A 6,000-nucleotide genomic window follows, 5' to 3' on the forward strand; every position below is an offset into this window, starting at 1 on the left:
AGCCATGTCTTCCAGGGTCCCTCCAGTCTCAGTCAAACCATTAAGTCTGGTCTTTTACTAGAATTTGAGTTCTGCACTCCAGTATATAATATTTTTAATTTTTGGCAATTTATGTATGAATTCTGGGTAACTTGGACTTACAGTATTTAACTGTGAGTCATTTACCCTTATCTCAGATGTCCTTTCGTTTCTGTAAGTTAGGTTTACATCATTCCACTAACATTCATGTTTACAGTAAGATCCTTTCCTTACACAGAGTCCACATATATAGGGGAGATTTTAATTCAATGTAATTTAACAAGTATTTATTGGACATCTGGTATTCATTGACCCTCTGCCGTTATCTTCATTTATACCGACACCTTCAGCTCTCAAAATATTTCCAATTTAGTAGAAAAGTAATATGTGAATTTCACTATTTGTCTTTTGTAGTTTTGGTTTCCATATCCCTCACCCTTCTTAACATATAAAGGAACTTATGCATATGAAATAATCTTTTTTTTTCTCTCTCTCGTGTCTTTCTGCACCATCTTAACATTATAATGGTCAGATGTATTGCAGGATTTTCAACAGGCACAGAAATGAGAGGATAATGACTTAATTCAATTAAACTAAAAAAAATAGACCCCCAATACCTGGATAGGTAATTGTTGAACTTGATATTAGTCTAATTATCTTTATTCACTGCACCAAGGAGCATCTCACCTGTGCACTTGACCCTGGATTTTTCCACATCGGTTTTTGGAGTGTGATATCAAGTTCCTGTAAAAGCATTTTCCAGAACTATACAAGCCCTCAATATATGCTTTCTGCTTAATGAATCAACAGAACTCTGTTTCCAAGTTAGCCTGGTTTTTAAAGTAAGCCTTATAAGTATTTCTTTGGAAAATGTTAACAGATGTGCACTGATACATATTAGTTTAAGATTTTGGACACACAGCCTTACATGGTGCGAGAAGGAGTAAAGTGTTTGAAACTTATATAAAGACACTTTTTCTAAGTTGTTACATTTTCTTCATGGTTGGGTAGAGGATTTGCAACTTGAGTCAGAGACAATCAAATATTTATGTAAAAGACTAAAACTTATTAAAAGACAGTTCAGGAGCCTGAGGGATTGGATTTATGAAGAAATGAAAGCAGATTTTGTGGATAAGAAAAATGGCCATCATTCAATGTATATTTCTACCTTTGTATTGGTTCATGCTCTTCTTGGCACTTTAGTTTTGGCGTGACAGGGAAATCCTTCAGGGTGTGTTTTTTTTTTTTTTTTTCTCAAAGCAAGGGCAAGTGTTTTGCTATACATACATTACTGTAATCCATTTTATGAAAACTAATTTTTAGCTCTAGTGTACATAAAATCATTGCATTTGTTTTTGTTTTTTAAATTGTACTTTAGATGAAGGTTTATAGAACAAACTAGCTTCTCATTAAACAATTAGTACACACATCGTTTTGTGACATTGGTTACCAACCCCATGGCATGTCAACACTCTCCCTTCTCGAACTTGGATTCCCTATTACCAGTTTTCCTTCTAGTCCTTGTCCCCGGGCTGTTGTGCCCCTTTAGTCTTGTTTTGTTTTATGGGCCTGTCTAATTTTTGGCTGAAAGGTGAACCTCAGGAGTGACTTCATTACTGAGCTAAAAGGTTTTCTGGGGATCATACTCTCAAGGTTTCTACAGTCTCCAGTTTGTCAGGCCAGTAAGTCTGCTCATTTTTTTTAGTTAGAATTTTGATCTACATTTTTCCGCAGCTCTGTCCAGGACTTTCTGTTGTGCTCCCTTCAGAGCAGTCAGTGGTGGTAGCCAGGCACCATCTAGTTGTGCTGGACTTAGTCTGGTGGAGACTGTGGTAGTTGTGGTTCATTAGCCCTTGGGACTAATTTTTATCTTTGTATCTTCGGTTTTCTTCATTCCTCTTGCTCCTGAAGGGGTGAAACCAGTGGAGTATCTTAGATGGCCACTCACAAGCTTTTAAGACCCCAGACACTACTCTCTAAAGCAGAATGTAGAGCATTTTCTTTATGAACTATGTTATTACAATTGTGCTAGATGTTTCCCAGGAACATACTTCCCACAGCCCTCAGCCTAGTAATTTGGTCCCTCAGGGAGTTTGGATGTGTCTATGCAGCTTCCATGATCTTGCCATGTACAAATTGTGCTGGCTTCCCCAGTATTGTGTACTGTCTTACCCTTCACCAAAGTTACCACTTATCTATTGTCTTTTTAGTGTTTTTCCATCCCCACGACTCCCTTCCCTTGTAAATATCAAGGATTGTTTCTTTTTGTGTGTAAACCTTTTCATGAGTTTTTATAGTAGTGGTCTTATACAGTATTTGTCCTTTTGTGATTGACTTATTTCACTCAGCATAATGTCCTCCAGATTCATTCAAGTTGTGAGATGCTTCACAGATTCAACACTGTTCTTTATCATTGCATATACTCCACTATGTTTATGTACCACAGTTTGTAGATCCACTTATCTATTGATGGGCATCTAGATTGTTTCCATCTTCTCGCTACTGTGAAAAATGCTACAATAAACATGGGTGTGCGTATGTCTATTCCTAGATGGCTCATATTTCTTTGGGATATATTCCTAGAAGTGGGATTGCTGGATCATATGGTATTTCCACTTCTATGTTTCTAAGGAAGCATCATATCGTTTTCCAAAATGGTTATATCATTTTGCATTCCCACCAGCAGTTCATAAGAGCTCCAATCTCTCTGCAGCCTCTCCAACATTTGTTATTTTCTGTTTTTTTGATTCGTGCCAGTAATGCTGGGGTGAGATGGTATCTCATTGTAGTTTTGATTTGCATTCCTCAAATGGCTACTGATCGCAAGCATTCCCGCAAGTGTCCATTAGCTGCTTGAATGTCTTCTTTGGTGAAATGTCTGTTCATTTCCTTTGCCCATTTTTTAATTGGAATTTTTGTCTTTTTGTTGTAGAGGTGTTGGATTTTCTTGTAGATTTTAGAGATTAGACCTTTATCAGATTGGTCAGAGCCAAATATTTTTTCCTAGTTTGTAGGCTCTCTTTTTACTCTTTTGGTAAAATCTTCTGATGAGCATAGTGTTTAATTTTTAGAAGATCCCAGTTATCAAGCTTATCTTCTGGAGTTTGTGTGTTGTCAGTTATGGTTTGTATCCTGTTAATGTCATGTATTAGGGCCTCTAGCATTGATCGTATTTTTTCCTCTATGACATTTATAGTTTTTGGTTTTATATTTAGGTCTTTGATCCATTTTGAATAAGTTTTTGTGTATGATGTGAGCTGTGGGTCCTGTTTCATTTTTTTGCAGATGGACATCCAGTTTTGTCAGCATCATTTGTTATAAAGACTATCTTTTCCCCATTTGATGGACTTTGGGCCCCAGGTGACTGTAGGTGGATGGATTTATATCTGGTTCTCAATTCTGTTCCATTGGTCAATGTAGCTGTCATTGTACCAGTACCAGGCTGTTTTGACTACCATAGCTGTATGGTAGGTTCTGAAGTCAGGTAGTGCAAGTCCTCTTACTTTATTCTTCTCCTTCAGTAGTTCTTTACTTATCTGTGGCCTCTTCCCTTTCCATATAAAGTTAATGATTAGTTTTTCCATCTCTTTAAAGAATGTTGTGTTGGTATTTGTATCAAGATTACATGTATTTGTAGATCACTTTGGGTAGAATTATCATTTTCACACTATTGAGTCTACCTATCCATAAGCATGGTATGTTTTTCCATTTATGTAGATCTCGTTTGGTTTCTTGCAGTAGTGTTTTGTAGCTTTCTTTGTATAGGTCTTTTACATCCCTGATTAGATTTATTCCTAAGTATTTTATTTTTTTTAGGGACTATTATAAATGGTATTGTTTTCCTGATTTTCTTTTTATCATTCTCTTTATTGGTGTATAGGAATCCAACTGATTTTTGTATGTTTGTCTTGTATCCTGCCACTCTGCTGAATCTTTCTATTAGTTCCAGCAGTTTTCTCACGGAGTCTTTTGGGTTTTCTATGTATACCATCATATCATCTGCAAACAGGGACAGTTTAACTTCTTCGTTACCAATTTGGATGCTGTTTATTTATTTTTCTTGCCTTATTGCTCTAGCTAGGACTTCCAGCACAGTGTTAAATAGGAGTGGTGTTAAACGGCATCCTTATCTTGTTCCTGTTCTCAAGGAAAATGTTTTCAGCCTCTCTCTCCATTAAGAATGATGATGGCTGTTGGTTTTGTATAGATGCCCTTTATTATGTTGAGAAATTTCCCTTCTATACCCATTTTATTGAAAGTTTTTATCAGGAATGGGTTTGGACTTTGTCCAATGCCTTTTCTGTGTCAATTGAGATGATAATGTGCTTCTTTTCTTTTATTTATGTAGTGGATTACATTGATAGATTTTCTAATGTTGAACCATCCTTGCATACCTGGTGTGAATCCCACTTGGTCATGGTGTATTATTGTTTTGATATGATGCTGAATTTTATTGGCTAGAATTTTCTTGAGAATTTTTGCATCTATATTCATGAGATATATTGGTCTGTAAGTTTATTTTTTGTGATGTCTTTGCCTGGTTTTGGTATCAGGGTTCTGCTGGCTTCATAGAACAAATTTGGAAGTATCCTTTCCTTTTCTATGTTCTGAAATGGTTTGAGTAGTACCGGTGTAAGCTCTTTTCTGAATGTTAGGTAGAGTTCTCCAGTGAAGACATTTGGGCCAGGAATTTTTTTGTTGGAAGTTTTTTTTTTTAATTTTTTTATTGTACTTTAGATGAAAGTTTACAGAACAAATAGTTTCTCATTAAACAGTTAGTACACATATCGTCTTATGACATTGGTTAACAACCCCATGACATGTCAACACTCTACCTTCTCGAATTTGGGTTCCTTATTGCCAGTTTTCCTGTTCCTTCTTGCCTTCTAGTCCTTGTCCCTGGGCTGTTGTGCCCCTTTAGTCTCATTTTATGGGCCTGTCTAATCTTTGGCTGAAAGGTGAACCTTGGGAGTGACTTCATTACCGAGCTAAAAGGGTTTCTGGGGGCCATACTCTGAGGGTTTCTCCAGTCTCTGTCAGGCCATTAAGTCTGATCTTTTTCTGAGTTAGAATTTTGTTTTACATTTTTCTCCAGCTCTGTCTGGGACCCTCTGCTGTGATCCCTGTCAGAGCCATCAGTGGTGGTAGCCAGGTGCCATCTAGTTATACTGGACTTAGTCTTGTGGAGGCCGTGGTAGTTGTGGTCCATTAGTTCTTTGGACTAATCTTTGCCTTGTATCTTGTTTTCTTCATTCTCCCTTGCTCCCAAAGGGGTGAGACCAGTGCAGTATCTTAGATGGCTGCTCACAGGCTTTTAAGACCTCAGATGCTACTCACCAAGGTAAAATGTAGAATATTTTCTTTATAATTTATGTTATCCCAGTTGAGCTAGATGTTCCCTGACACCATCATCCCCACAACCCTCTGCCCAGCAATTTGTTCCCTCAGGGAGTTTGGATATGGCTGTGGAGCTTTCATGACCTTTCCTTGTAAAAGTTGTGCTGGCTTCCCCAGTATTGTGTACTCTCTTACCCTTCACAAAAGTTACCACTTATCTATTGTTGATTTAGTATTCCCTCTCCCCACCCCTTCAATCTCTCATAACCATCAAAGATTTTTTTCTTTTCGTGTGTAAACCTTTTCATGAGTTCTTACAGTAGAGGTCTCATACAATATTTGTCCTTTTGTGATTGACGTATTTCACTCAGCATAATGTCCTCCAGTTTTATCCACGTTATGAGATACTTCTCAGATTCATCATTGTTCTTTTTCATTACATAATACTCCATTGTGTGTATGTACCATAGTTTGTTTATCCATTCATCTGTTGATGGACATCTAGGTTGTTTCCATCTTTTTACTATTGTGAACAATGCTGCAAAGAACATGGGTATACATATGTCTATTCGTGTGATGGCTCCTATTTCTTTAGGATATATTCCAAGGAGACAGATGACTGGATCCTATGGTATTTCTATTTCT

Source organism: Trichechus manatus, unplaced genomic scaffold, assembly GCF_000243295.1.
Source record: "Trichechus manatus latirostris isolate Lorelei unplaced genomic scaffold, TriManLat1.0 scaffold00231, whole genome shotgun sequence".
NCBI lineage: Eukaryota > Metazoa > Chordata > Mammalia > Sirenia > Trichechidae > Trichechus > Trichechus manatus.